The sequence below is a fragment of the Pseudopodoces humilis genome, chromosome 7 (assembly GCF_049639895.1).
Source record: "Pseudopodoces humilis isolate 2021_Gansu_Grassland_sample_001 chromosome 7, ASM4963989v1, whole genome shotgun sequence".
NCBI lineage: Eukaryota > Metazoa > Chordata > Aves > Passeriformes > Paridae > Pseudopodoces > Pseudopodoces humilis.
In genome coordinates, this window is record NC_142206.1 from 1,191,095 (window position 1) to 1,207,190 (window position 16,096).

Below are 16,096 nucleotides of genomic sequence, written 5' to 3' on the forward strand. Positions count from 1 at the left end.
TGTTACAGTGTTCATTGTATCTTTTTATGTTGTTCTGTCTAATTTGTGGAAAATACCTGGATAATGTAAATGTATGTGCACACACTCTTTTTCCTTTGGGAGGAACTGTGAAAATTTAATTACTGACTAATGTGCATTTAAAAAGAAGCAAAACAGGAAATCTTCACAATCACAAACCAAAACATAAACCCCAGAAAACCCACCAGACCTCCAGAATCTAAACCTTCATGAGCTGATGATACCAGAGCACAGGGTGAGGTGTCCCTGGTCACAGGGACTTTTTTATGTGTCAACCTCTTGTCCCCTCGCTGTCATTGCTTGTTCATTTCTACTATTAGTTTCAAATTCATAGGTATGAACCTATCTGCATTTTCACCACTGGTTTAAAAAAGGTACTGTGGTTTTGCAGAAGATTTAGAATTAACATCTCAAGCAACTCCAGTTATTTATGGCATCTACATTTTGTGGTGAGGGAGGGAAAGGTAGCATTAATTTAACAAAATCCTGTGGGTTTTTCGTTTTTAACCTTCATTTCTTGGAATATTCAGTTTTCAGTTTCCTCCTTTTTTTGTCAAGACTTCAATCCTAAAGATGTGGAAGCTTCCCTGGGGTTTGGGGTCTGCCAGCTTTAAGCTCAGCCTTTCCTTTAAGACTAACAAACCAAACCGAGATGGTTTTTGTTGGTCCGAAATTCAGACGTGGGAACAAAGAGCAGAAAGGTTTAAAGATGCTGTCCCCTCTGCCTTGTGCTGTTGAACACTTTGCCCTTTCTTCATAGCACAGAGTTAAATCCTGTGTTGTTGAGAAGCAAAGGACAGGTTTGTAAAGGTAACTTGGACTGAGAAGTGCCCAGCACGGAGCTGGGAGCCAAAAACTTCCCATAACGTTTGTACCTTACAATTTCCCAGCCTGTTGAGCAGATTTGAAAACAGAAATGAAGAAAAGCCACCAAAGAATCCCTGCTCTGGAGAAATGTATTTAAGTGTATTTTTGTTTGTCAGTCTCTTTGTGCTGGAGACATTCTCTGTGTGTTGGAGTAAATCTGTAGAAACAGCGATGGGAATTATCAGCTCTTCTTCTCAAGATGTGCCTACCATTAAATTGAGAGGTGCAGGTTGACAGGTCTCACTTGGCACTTTCAGTTCCAGGTTTCCTTCCTGTCTGGTGGAGATTGCTCAGCCCTTCAGGCAGCTCTGGCCTCCTTTCTGCTGCAGAGCACTTCCAGTTCAAGGTTGTGTAACCGAGCTGCTGCTCTGCCATCTCAAACTAAATTTAACCCCGCTTCCACTTCCCAGATATTTATAAATGCTTTTCTCCTTCTTGTTATCTCTGCTTTTCTTCAGTGCAGGAGCTTTGGCTTTCCCTGCTCCACAGCTATTGTGACTCACTGATGGGTAATTAGTAATTATGCAACTGTCTCTTCTGGAATAGGGAACGATGACAGCTTTTATTCTCCCTGGGGTGAGCAGGAGGAGCTGTGCCTAATTGGTGAGAGCACGAGTTCCCACACATTAATGCACTGGGATGCTCGGAGCACTGGCCCTAGGTGGGGTGAATGGGACTTTTTTGATTTTTGATTCGGTTACAGGCATCAACCTAAAGTGTTGGGATTGTTACCCTAAGCCTTTAATGTCATTCTAATTGAACTGCTGTGCCTTTGAGGATTGGGATTCTGGAGCTGCTCTCACTTTTGGAGAAATGGAAAAATGAAAACCACCACTTAGTTAGAAAGTTCTGGGGTGTAGAATGAGTGTTAAATCTTAAATTGCCCTTGCCCCTTATGGCAGGAGTTTCTGCTGTGTCCTTTCCAGTCCAGTCCAGAAAGGGGCTGTGCAATTCTTGTTTTCATCAATAAAACATCTGATTTGTCACCTCAGTGAAAATGATTCAGTACTTGGGCACTATGAACATTTGTATGTCAGCCTTCATCCACATTCAAGATGGCATAACATAATTGAATTATTTTTATCTTTATGGAACTCAGTTGCTCACCCTTTCTTGCTTCATTCCTGATGAAATGATCCCAGAACTGGGTGTCCAGGACACAAATAGTTCTGCTTGCTGTTTTAGGCACCTACTTGGGTGGAATTCAAGAATCTAAAGCTAGGAGACCTGACTTCCTCTAGTATTCAGCTTTCTTGGTATGATTCAGAATCATAAGGCAAATGCCTAAAATAAGCAGAGACTTTGCAAAAGCAGTCACATTGTGGGGTGGGAGAGAGAGGGAGACCTGTGGAAACAAAAGGAAATGGTTGAATTAAGGGAGAAGGAGGCTGAATATGGCTAATATTTGTTCTCGTGTTTTCTCCAACTGTGTGAAATCACCTTTTTACTGGTTGGTTTTTGTTTGCTTTCAAACCCATCTTGCCTTCCCTGTTTCATAAAGGCTCTCCCAATTTAGGTCAGAAACCTGCTATTTGTTATGTGCTGCACACAGCACAGATTCAGAATCCTGGTGAGCTAGGGGAAGGATTCAAGTGAACTTGAGGCCAGATTTAACATAGGACTCCCAATAATCACCTTTTTCCTCTGTGTCACTGCAGTGGTGACAGCCCAGCAGGCAGCTTCCACCTTCAGGTCTTGGCTTCCATGTCCCCTTGCTGAAGAAGCTTTTTAAAAAGGAAGAGCCAAGCTCTGGATTTAAAAATGCCTCAGGAAGTTCTGGTGCTGGAGTATCTTAGGGAGTGTTAGATGGCACTGAGCAAACCAAACTCTCATTTTCCTTCCCCACCCTGGCTGCTGCCATTGGTGCCTCTGCTCTTGCCACCCACTCAGCTGAGAAGAGACAAAAAGATTGGATGCTCTCAGCTGTAAACACTTGCTTAATGCCAGGCACTGTAGGGAAAACACCACTCTGGAGTTTAAATTCAAGTTCTACTTCTTGGGAACAAGTGAAAGGTTTTTAATTTGCCTGGGCTAGCACATGCACTTCTGAGGCTGCTTGGTAAGCAGAGCATGTCTCACCACTTTTCAATCCAGGTGTGTGGTTTTAAGTCACAGCTAATCTCTCCTTGTCAGTGACACCTGTGGTTTTCCTCTGATAAATATTTGATTTGGAAAGAAAAGCATGCCAGGTAACTCCCACTCTGTGGCTCCAATTGAAAACCAAGTCTATCCATTTTTAATAGCAATGTGCTGCTCTTAGCCCAGTAAGTCACCTTTGGGACACATCAGCTGCTGCTTCCTGCATTCCAGCTGGTTCCTGCACAGGAGCTCCAAGAGCAGGAAATGCAGCTGGAAATTCCTTGGGACCTCAGGTGGCTGAAGATACCGTAGGGATTTCTACTCCAAATGTCTTCTGCAAAGTTGTTTTTTTAGAGCAGTGCTCTGGTTAGAGAGAGACAGAACAGTTCCATGTTTTCAGATGTTAAGTGATCTCCCTGTTTTATCAGCCTCTGCCATGACTGCAGGGAAAGTGCAGATAGGTGTTAAACTGTTGGTAGAAAATGCTAAATTATGTCTGAATTAATGAGCTAAAATATTTTTAATATGGCTTGGTAAAAAGAAAAATGCTCTGAAAACTCAGAGACACAGAATATGGAAACAGTTGGTGCTTTTCTCCTTACAGGTTGTCCTAACACCTTGTCAAATAACTTTGCTTCTAATTAGAAATGAACTTTTTAAACCAAGTGCAAAAACATCTGCCAGTTCTTCTTGGCACTTCTTTTTTCCTTTGTTTTAGACTTGTGCAGTCCTGTCACTTGAGTCATTCTGGTGGAAACTTGGGGTTTTTGCTTCCAGTCTTGCTGAAATGTGATTTTCCTGGGAGCCAGCAGTGACCAGTGTCACTGTCCTGGGAGCTGAAGGAACAATTTGGATGAAGGAATAAAAGATGCTCCTTTCACTTGTGGGAGCTTTCCGGGTGCTTGGCCTGCAGGTTGAGCAATGAACCTTTTAATGGCAGGAGTTTTTTGGGGTTAAGCTGGGTGTGTGGTGGCATGTGGTGACAACTTGCCTGAAAGAGCCATTTCCTCAGGCACTTGGGAGCCAGGAAAAACAGAAAGTGGAAAGCCAGTGTCACCTGCAAGCTCTCAGTAACACCCTCCATAATCCTGAGAGGCTGTTGTCACCACACTGAAATGTTTTTGGCATTTGCTGTCATAAAGCTATTAAAACATGACAAGCCAAGAGGATGACTTGCATCATGAGGGATGATTATAATCTCCAGAGCGTGAAATCCTCAAACAGGTCATCTAAATTCCTCTTCCCACCTATGCCCCAGTGGCTGGTGGATCAGCTTCAAGACCAGCTGGTTATTTTTAGGAAGGCAGGTGGGAGAGTTTGGGGCAGGTGATTATTGGTGTGTGGGGCTGCCAAAGGACAGAGGTGTTGCACAGTCACTGCCTGGGGCTGGGAGCAGAACGAGTTCAGCTGTGCCTCCAGTGGTGCTGGAAGGAGAACTTGGAGCTGAGGGTGTCTGCTGTTCCATCCCTGGGCTCTGGGAGCTGCTGCATCACCCCTCACCCCTCTGCAAAGTGCTGCTGGTCCCCTCAGCAGTGTCACAGCATCCCTCAGGAGTCACACACAGGATGCAGGCAGGAGATGGGAGGAAACATTTCAGCCTTTCTGCAGAAATTACTGCTTGAGACTTGTCTAAAGCCTTCTGCCCTGCTAATGACAGCAAGAAATACTCGTGCTGTAAAGGAGTGGGAAAGTGGTAAAAAATATCCTTATAGATTTTATACAACTGGATTAAATGGAACCTGCAGAGCTTGTTGGTAGTGTTTGCACCTGGCTGAAAGAAGAGTGGAAAATGAAGGTTAAAAAGGAAGGTAGATGGTGAATCACCTCTCTACAAATCCTTTTACTGCTGTCCTTTCCTTTAGGGTGGAAATTGTAACTGCCTTAGAGATCGTGTTTGGGAAGTAAACACTACCAAATTACAAACACTGATTTCTGCTCCTGCGGGAATTGCTCTTGGTTCACTCTAAAATTGCTGCAGGGCGACGTCTCAGGCTGTTGAATTCTGTTCTGCCAAAATGAGGGAAGATAAAAGCTCCAAAGGCTGTAAGTGAAATTTGATTGTATTGCAGGTTTTGAACAACAGACTCCTGGCCACTGTCTGGGATGTCTTTGGGCTGAAATAATTTGAATACCCTGTGAATTGGTCGGCTCTGCTTGGATTTAACTGCACTGACATTTAGAGCTGTGTGCCATTAAGCTTACCAGAAAAGCAATATTCAATATTCTAAAGAAGTGACCTGCAATTACCCTTGCCATGCACTCAGGCTGCAACATTATCAGAGCAGATTTTCTGACACTGCTCTTCTTTCACCTCTTTTTCTTTGGAGAGCAGTGACTGAAGATTAGTTGTGTGTTGGGAGCTGAGAACCAGAGCCCAGGTCACTCTTACCTGGTAATTAACTTCTTAAGCAGAGTCTTGCCTCGGGGGACTGTTTGTAAGTGCTTCCTTTAACGTTGTGCTTTAAAAGTACTTGAGTAAATAATCTACACAGGCAATACTTTTCCAATTCACTCAAGTTTAGCACTTTGCAGACTACATGCTAGATTGTGATATTTAGCCAGGCTGAACTGTATTAAAATTAAACATTTTCTATCTCATTATTAAAAAGCAGATTAAAATGCTAGTGCCAGCTTCCAAATAAAAACCATCCCCTCTAAATCACATGATTTTCTCTTTTTTTAGGTGTAAGTTCTGCAAGCACAGACACAAACACACATAAATATAAATACACACAAATGTATGAGTGGCTTTCCAATGTCCTTCTTTGTAGCAAAAGCTTAAACGCAGTGCCAGGTGGAAAAGAGGATTTCCACTGCTCCTTTCCAGGGGGCTGGAATGGGGTCACCCCTGAGCTCCACACCATCCTGGGCTCTGTAACATTCCCCATTTTCCTGGGTAAGAGGAGTGCTCTGATTAAAGAGAAGTTTCCTGGAAGGAGACAAAAAAAGTGGCAAACCACCCAGCTCAGGTGCCATTCGAGGCTGGCCAATTAAAGCTACCCAGCAGCAGATGATTAAATTTAAACTTTAATTCTAAAAGCAGCACTTTTTGGTTCAAGTGCTTGCTGGGATGTTTGGGTGCCAACAGCAATCAAATTATGGCAAAATGGAGCTTCCTCTGGTCTCATTTGATGTCAAGATCATTAAACCTCAGCTGGACTTCTCACAACTCCTCTACAACTCCTCTGTAGCTCCTCAGCTGGAGTTGAACATACTGAAGTATTTGGGTGTCCAGATGGTCAAAAATATGTGTAAAATATGCAACAGAAGAGTGGCATCTCAGAGCTTCTGAACTGATTTTTTTTGTTTGCTTCTCTTGTTTTTAATTATTTCAGCCTTTCTCCAACCTTTGCAGTGGCCACTCATACAGCACTAATTGATACGAAATCCTAGTTTTGTTTATTCAGTTGTTTCATTTAATATCACAGTCTTGTACCATGGGCTTCAGAGGGAGGAATGAATGAGTATAGCTAAAAAAAAAAATAAAATAAAATTTCAAGTTTAAGTTTTAAGCCAAAGTGCAGCCAAATTATTTTGTCGAGGTTTTTCCACTTTTATTAAGTCTGGGCAGTTGCTCTGTGTGTGTCAATTTTACATTTAACTCAATCTGGGCAGGAGAACCTTGGCTGGAGGCAGCTCAGAGGTGACAGGAGCTGTGAGAGCCCAGGAAATCAGGCTGGAGCTGGAATTTCCTTGTTCCCCGTGGTGAATCCTGGCCCCTGGGAGAGCCTTGGGGGGCTGCAGCCTCTGACTCCTCTGTGCTGCTTGGAAAGTGCCTGAGCACCCCTGGGCACAAGCACTCCTCTCCTGTAACACTGACACTTGAACGATTAACTCCTCACAGCATCCTTCCAGAGCCTGCAGCAACATTTCCCTTTGCCTTCCTGCTGCCTGAAGCAGTTCAGGTTGCCAAATACTCCACCAAGGCCACAGAGGACATCTAACATTGCAGGTAGAAATGTTGGGGTGTGGTTTATTTGTTTGTTTGGGGAATTTGTTTATTTTCTTTTTCTTTTCCTTTCTCTTTCCTTTCTTTTATTTCTTTTTCTCTTTCTTTTCTTCTTTGTTTTCTTCTTTCTTTTCTTTCTCTTTTTTTCTCTTTTTTCTTTCTCCTTTCTGTCTCCTTTCTGTCTCCTTCCTTTCTCCCTTTCCTTTCCCTTTCCTTTCCCTTTCCTTTCCCTTTCCTTTCCCTTTCCTTTCCCTTTCCTTTCCCTTTCCTTTCCCTTTCCTTTCCCTTTCCTTTCCCTTTCCTTTCCCTTTCCTTTCCCTTTCCTTTCCCTTTCCTTTCCCTTTCCTTTCCCTTTCCTTTCCCTTTCCTTTCCCTTTCCTTTCCCTTTCCTTTCCCTTTCCTTTCCCTTTCCCCTCTGGATGTGCTCACTCAAGTTTGCTGTGCTGTTTTCCTACCCCTATTTCCACTTCTCCACCTGCCCAAACAAACACACCAGCTCAAGCTTTCTGTGCTGAGGCTTTTTTTTTTCTCTTAAAGACACCAAAAACCACATTTTACCCCTGCCCCTTGCTCCAGAGAAAGCAGAGAGTTCCTAATCCATGAATTAGTGATGGAACCCCATCCATATTGCATTAGGGCAAGGAGCAGTGCAGAAAGTGGCGTGTGCTAACTCGATACAAACCAGCACAGGATGGCACAAAACAAGAGAATTCTGCAGGATCTGTGTGACCTGTGGGCTTGACATGGCACAGGGTGGCACAAAACAATAGATAGATATTATATTGTATTTATCTATTTATATATTTTATATTATATATAATATATATAAGTATATTATATAAGTATAATATATTTTTAATATAAGTATAATATATAATAAGTATAATATATATAAGTTATAAGTATATTTATCTTATATAATAAGTATTATAGAAGTATATTTATATAAGTATAATATTATATAAGTATAATATATTTTATATATTTAAATCTAATTAAATATATTTCTATTTATTATATATATTATATATACATATTATATATATATTTAATACATATATTAAATCTATAACTATTATATATTAATTATATATTAAGTTAAATTTATATGCATATTTTTATTTATGGGGAATATGGATCCAGCTGGAGAATTTTAAGCTCTCCACAGCTGGGAGCTGGGGAGCTTGACATGGCACAGGGTGGCACAAAACAAGAGAATTCTGCAGGATCTGTGAGCTGTGGCCTTGACCTGGCACTTTCCTCCACGAAAAGGGCTGCATTGTGCACAAAGCTGTGACAGAAGCGCTGCTAGGCACTGTCTTTCAGTTTTTTTCTGCAGGGAGTTGGTATTTGCTGTCTACTTTGTTGTCTGGCTGGTTTTTCGGCTTTTTCATTTTTTCAGAGCTGGCCAAAGCTCTTGCAGGATCAGCAGTGCTGCTCACAGCTCGTGGCCAGCCCCCAGGGCCACCAAGTCTTGGGCACGCACAGAATTTGTAGGTGGCTCAATTCTTTCCTTTTTACATCCTTTTTACATCTCCTGTTTACATCAAATTGAGAGCAAAGCTCGTCCAGTTTAAATTAATGTGTCTGCCTTGCTTGAGTTCACGTGTCTTGGAGGCAGGAATAAACGTGGTGGCCAATCTCCTTGTGCCACCCTGTCAGAAATGAGGGCTCCATTAAATCTTGGCTCCAGTGCAGTGGTTCTGTAAAGAATTCAGTGTTTTCAGCTGCTGGGGTGAACATCTCCCATCTGCTGATGGCAGGCAAAGCCTTTGGTGTGTCTGAGCCTGCTGTGGTTTCTGTGATGTCCCCAGAGGCCTCCAGCCCTTGGCTGAGTTGCTCAAGAGGCTCGACCTCAGTGGCACAGCTCCGTTTTCCACCCACTGCAGCTCCACATCAGCCCTGGAACTCCTTCAAATGCATTTTCTTGAGCTTTTAACACTCCTCTGCTGGGGTGGCTGTACCTCCACGACAGCTTCACAGCTTGAATGATCACATTACAAACAAACAAAGGGGTTTTTTAGGGTTATTTTTCTTGTAGCTCTGCTATTTAGCTTTTTTTGCTTTCACTCTTTTTGCCTCTTCCCAATTATTTTTTCAAAGGCTTCAGTCGTGTTTGCACATTCAAAGCGCAGAATATTTTTTAGGCAGGGTTCTGATTTCCTCCTCATTATTTATGGCTACACCAACCCTTGCAGAGACAGGGAATCCCCTTGGTTTCAACACAAGAGTTCTCCACTTCCCCTTGCTCGTCCTGCTGTGCTATTTACTGTAGCTCAGTGTCTGCTCCTGGAGGGAAGAAGCAGAATTTCATTGCTGGTGACACTGAGCAGGTGCTGCAGAGTCTGGTTTTGAAAGTGAAAAAAATATGGAATATTTTTATATATTAAATATATATTAAATACATATTAAATATATATTAAATACATATTAAAATATATTAAATACATATTAAATTTATATTAAATACCTATTAAATTTATATTAAATACATATTAAATATATATTAAATACACATTAAAATATATTACATACATATTAAAATATATTAAATACCTATTAAATTTATATTAAATACCTATTAAATTTATATTAAATACCTATTAAAATATATTAAATACATATTAAATTTATATTAAATACATATAAACTACATATTAAATATATTAAAAATATATTTAAGATATATTAAATATATATTAAATAGAATTAAATATATTGGATATAATAAAGAAATAATAAATATAATATATATTATAAACATATATTTAAATATAATTTTATATATTTAACTATATATTATATTTATTTTATTATATATATTATTTATATAATAGATATTATATTGTATTTATATATTTTATATTATATATAATATATATTATATAAGTATATTATATAAGTATATTATATTTTATATATAAGCATAATATATTATATAATATATATAAGTTATAAGTATAATTATCTTATATAATATATAAGTATTATATTATAGAAGTATATTTATATAAGTATAATATATGTAAGTATAGTATATTATATATTATATAATAAGTATAGTATATATGTTATAAGTATAATTATTATATAATATCAAAGTATTATATTATAGAAGTGTATTTATATAAATATATAAGTATAATATTATACAAGTATAATATATTATATTTTAGATATTTAAATATAATTAAATATATTTATATTTATAATATATTATATATACATATTATATATATTTAATAAATACATTAAATATATAACTATTATATACTAAATATATATTAAATTAAATTTATATCCATATTTTTATTTATGGGGAGAATGGATGCAGCTGGAGAATTCCAGGCTCTGCACAGCTGGAGCCCAGGTGACTTTGTGTGGGTGCTGGCAGCAGGGTGAATCCTGCTCTGTGGGGCACAAAGGGTTTGCAAATCCCTGTCCTTTGTACCCTCAGAGCTGGGAATGACACAAAAAGGACAAAACCAGATAAAATCCCTGCAGGAAGATCTGTGCTGGCTGTGGCACTGATGTTCGTCATCTGGCTCCTCATTATGGCCACAGAACTTTGCAGATTTCTCAGTTTTCCTTCAGCTTTCTGTGGAAAGAGCCTGAAATGGATTTCCACAGAGCCTCGAGAGGATTGTGAAGCAAAACTTTTGATGTGCCTTCAAACACCTCACTGTGCTGGAACGAGCTTTGCCTCGCAGTCCAAAGGGAAATGAATTTGTGCTGATTTTTACTGACTGTCCATAAATCATGGATAAAACAATCACGGGGTGTTTGTACCCACCTCCAGCAGAACTGGTGCTGCTCTGCCATCTGATGGCAGAGCTGGAACAGAACAGCACTCCTGTCCTGGTCCTGCCTTTTCCAGAGTGGCTGTATCCCACAGAATGTCTCCAGCAGCATCAGTGGCACTGCAGGGCATCCTGCTGCTGCCTGTCTTTCAATTGTAGTTGAATTATTTTAAATGAAGGGAATATCCCATCCTTGCTCATGGATCCTGGCTGCCCCCATCTCCCTGCCCTTGGTGCTTGGCTCGTGATTCCCACACTCTCATGTGGAGCATCAGGAGCAGAAGACAAAGTTCTGATTTTAACTTTTCTGCAGTTCCCCCCTCTGCCTCTCTTGTTCTCTGTGTCTCCATTTCCACCTTTACAAGTGGGAACTGTGCACCTTGAAGTCTTCTACAAACCCAAACCCACTCCCTCCATTTCAGCCTGCAAATAAAAAATTTAAAGAGTTTTAAATCCACCTCTCTACAGTTTTGGCACAACTTAAATATCTTTATCAGCATGCTGCTTCTCCACTGCTCTCTCCTCCTTTCTGGCTTCATCTCCCAGCAGCTGAGCCTGCTCTTGATTTGATTGTGGGTCCTGAAAATAAGTGATTTAGCCTTGGATAAAGTGATTTAACCTTGGAGACCGAGGCTGGAAGAGAGCAAACAGACCCTGGGCCAGTTTTCTGTGAGAGGGGAAGCTGCTCTCACTTGGCTGATCAAGAGCAAAACCATGGATTACCCCTGGAGCTCCTTCTCCTGGAGTTCTAAGCTGGTTTCTCAGGTCATTCATCTCTTCTTCCAGCTCCATATCCCACAGCTGTGCTGGGACACCTGGAGCCACCTGGAGTTCTCTCCTTGCCTGCTGAGATGTGAAGTGCAAACACGACTGACAGCACAGCCAGCCTGGTGGCACATATTTTTATTTTGTTTCTGAAAAAATCTGCAAGGATTGCTGCTGAGACAGAGTATTTATGTATTTTATGTATTTTGAGTGTATTCTGTAAGCACTGTAATGCTGTAACTCTTCAGCCATGGTAAAAGCAGGCACTGAAATGTATTCACTGTGCTCTCCAAAAATCAGGTGATATCCTGGATTTATTGTCTTTTATTTCTATTTACCTTGAGGAGCTGCCACTGTGCTGTTAAGACTTTGCATTTCACAAAACATTCCCAAGGGGAACAAGCTGGGAGTTAAGTGACCAGCTTGCTTCTGAGTGTTGCTGATTTGTTTAATCCATATGCCAAATCTTAGCTGAAAATCATTACTATTGATCTGTCCTTACAGAGCATTTTGGGATATTCAGGTCAAAGTACTTCAGCTAAGCACAATTTTGTTCCCTGTCTCTTCCTTCGTTTGTCCTTTCCCAATTAATCATTTTAAGGCTGGACTCCATCCAAGGGAAGCCTTGGCTGGTATCTCATTGTTCTTTCTGTATTTGTTGACTTCTTCACCTTGTTTGGTTTTTGGTCTTGTTTGCTTTGAAAGGCAAAATCTCTGTCTGGGAGAAGACTTTGCTGCAAAAGGAAAATTGCCCATCACAGATGTGAGTAACTTATATCTATATATGAGTATCTATCATTCTCATATCCTGGAAATGGAAAAATGGAGCTGCAGTGAGAAGTGGGCAAAGGCCAACAGCTGCTGTTTCTTTTAATTCTTGGTTCCCAGTTACTTTTGGCTGCTGCATCAACTCTTGAGCGTTGCAGGGTGAAAAAGAGCTCAGTGAGTTTTCCATTATAATTGAGCTCCTTTTATTTTTTACACAGGAGACTTAGATCTTGATGCACATCCAGAATCCTGAATTAAAGACCAAGTGTTCTGGGAAACAGCTTCTTGGGGGTTTTCTGTGGGCTCTTGCTGCCCCAATGCTCCTTTGAACACTTTTGCCATTGTGCACTTTGTTCTGTGTGCTCTGCCCTTCCAGGGATCTTCACCCCTGAAGAAAAGGGATTTATTTCATCCTCCCTGCAGTGTGAGAGGTGATACCTGAACATTTCAGAGTACTTGGCTGAGACCTGTTTGTTCACCTGGACTGGGCAGGAGCTTGGAACAGAACTGAAGATCCTGGATCTGCTCTCAGGACATCTAAAACAGCCTGGCTGAAGTTCCATGATGGATTTTGATGCTTTCAGTTGTGAGTGAGGGCTACATGTGAAAGAACAAAAATTGCTTTTTGTTCCTTTGCATCAGCACTGGCAATCAGTTCTTGGTTAAAAGCTTTGAATCCAGCAACATAAAACATGAAATATGAAACATGAAAAATAAAACATGAAACATAAAACATAAAACACATAACATAAAATATAAAACACATAACATAAAACATAAAGCATGAATATAAAACATATAAAACATGAAATATGAAACATGAAATATGAAACATGAAAAATAAAACATGAAACATAAAACATAAAACACATAACATAAAACATAAAGCATGAATATAAAACATATAAAACATGAAACATAAAACATGAAACAGAAAACATATAATAATATAATATAATAATAAAATAAACTAAATAATAAACAAAATAATAATAAACAAAATAAACAAAACAATAATAATAATAGTACTGGAAATAGTACTACTACTACTAAATATCAAAAAATAATCTATAAAACACTGAGCATGCTGCTCAACATTATAAACTTGTGGTGTGTTTCTCAGGTCTATATAATTAGACAATAATAATAATAATAATAATAATAATAATAATAATAATAATAATATAAAGTCTGCAGGGAACATAAAGCAAATTGTTGGGTCAAATAGCAACTGATATTCCCCTCCTCATGTGAGTTCCATTTCCATGTGTAGATCTGCCTGGGTAAGAGTTGCATGACGTGGTAAATTCATTTTGCCTCCAAGAAAAGCCACTTTCAGAGAGGATTTCAGAATTTTACAGCAAAGACTTCAGTGCTGGTGTGCAGGAGAACCACACTCTGTTAAATCTGGAGAACTCATTAGTGGAGGTGAGTGATTTGTATGAAAGTTTTCTGTCCTTGGGTAATTCCTGCAAAACTTTTGCCTGATTCCTTGATGGTTCAAAACAAATAATGTTAAGCCTGATTTATGATTAAATAAATAAAGTGAAATATTTTCAAATTTGTAGTGAGGTCATGATTTATGTTGGTACCCATGGGGTACAAACAGAACACAGAGGGTCCTCCTTTCCCTTGTCTTATAGCTTAAAATCCAGAGTATTCCTTTTTTGCAACAATTAATGATAGAAATTGTTCCTGCTATCAGCTTCCTTCCTGCTTCGTTCATTTATTAATTTATAGCAAACAAGAATGGAAAGCAGCAGCCTGTAAAACAGTCAGGAATCTCTTGGGATTAAAAATTGCAAAGCATAGGGGCTTTTAGTGTTTGTCAAAGCACAGAAAATAAGAGTTTGGTATAACATCAATTAAAAAAAAAAATTAACTTATCGCTTTTAAACTAATTTTGCATAGGAGGATAAAATTATTCAGTGCTGAAAGAAAGGAAAAAAAAAAGTTATTTTTGTGAATCTGATTTTTCCATTTATTTATTTATTTATTTATTTATTTATTTATTCCCATATAAATATGGGGCCAAGTACCCAAATACCAATTTTTTTATGGCAACACATAATTTTTTTAAAAAAAATTCTGTCTGTTTCCTCTTTCCCTCATCCTTGTGTCTTTGCACAAGGGGAAAAAGGTGTGTGGAATGATAATTAGGGAAGAATGGAAAAAATCAGACAAATGAACTGGTTCATTTCTATAGAAAGCTTTTTTTATTTTGTATTTTTTTTTTATTTAAAAGCTGGGGTGAGCAGCATTGTGTCACTGCATCAGCCCATGCTAATCCTGAGGTGACAGCAAACAATTTTTATTGGAGGTGTTGGATTCACTTGGTAGTTTAGAGAATCCCACATTTCCCAGACAATTTGTACAAGGTTGATTTTCATCCTCAGAACAACAAAATGCTCCATGATTGTGGCTGCAAATTTTTCACAGTGGAGAGTTTAACAGAATTTGTAGTAAAATCTATTAGAGGTGTGTTTTCATTGAAGTTTTCCTCTTTAAGGAAATAAAAAAAAAAATAAACTTGTGACCACTGTTGGCTTTGAGAAGTGCACTACAAAGAATTCCTCTTTTATAATTTGCTGCTGGGCAGAACTGGCTGCTTTGATTCTGTTTTTCTTAAAAGACAACCAAATGACTAATTATCACTGCAGATAATAGTTTCTATAAATATTCTCCTTTAGAAACACATAAAGATTAGCAGCTTCACTCAGCCATGGTAGGTGATGAGAACAGTGAGTTAAGGATTAAATCTGGCATAGTTATTTCTGGATTATTCCAGCCGCTGTTGCTGGTCATCAAGGTTTACTGTGTATTGTGCATTTTGACTCTGTTCATCACAGGTATTTTCAGTACAAATGCTGGGTGTAAAGGGATTTAAGAAATTGATAATGAAACAGTGATTTAGTTCCAAAATAATTCCAAAACTTGCTTGAAAGAGAATATCTGCACATATTTTTCTTAGCCCAGTTTAGCTTTAACCTGGGCAGTTTGTACTAGGGATTATAAGATCTGTTTCCAGCCATGGCAGAAAAACTGAATTTTGCACCAGGCCATGCCTTCCAATTCTGTGTTAGCAAAACAGAAATAAAACTTGAATCCAGATTGAATCCTTCCTTCTCTTCCCCCTTTTCCCCCTCAAGCCCTGGGTGTGGACAGAAGGTGCAAGAGAGCAGCCCTTGGAGTTATTTTGTCTTTTCACTCGGGTTGTTGGGGGCAACCAGGCAAAGGAGGGCTCACATCCCTGGCAGATTGCAGAAGCAAACGTGGTTTTACCTGCAGAACAAAGCCCTGGAGAGGACAAGGCTGTGGGGTGACCTCCTTGCAGCCTTCCAGTACCTGGAGGGAGCCTACAGGAGAGCTGGGGAGGAATTCTTACCAGAGCATGGAGCACAGGACCAGAGGGATGGCTTCAGGCTGAAAGAGAGTAGGTTTAGATTGGATATTTATGAGGAAAAAGTTCTTTACTGTGAAGCACAGGCTGCCCAGAGCAGCTGGATGGCACCTTCAGCTTCAGTAAGGCCAGAGTTAGCTGTGCTTTTATTCTCCACAAAGAAAAAGGGATTTTTCTTCACATGCATTGTCATTTTCTTCATATCGTATTGTCGGTACGAGATTAATTTTACAGCTTCCACAAAAATAACTACATTTTTCTTTTTGTTAAAAAACCCCTCCAACACTTACAAAGGAAGCTTTTTGTGATTGCTCTTTCAAATGCTTGCCAATAAAATTCATGTCCATCAGTTTTGCCAGCATGTCTTCCTCAGCCTGAAAAAGTGAAAAGTTTGAAGCAGGATATATCTGCACTGCTTGAGGCTGGGGCTGTTTAAATGAAAGTAAGCTA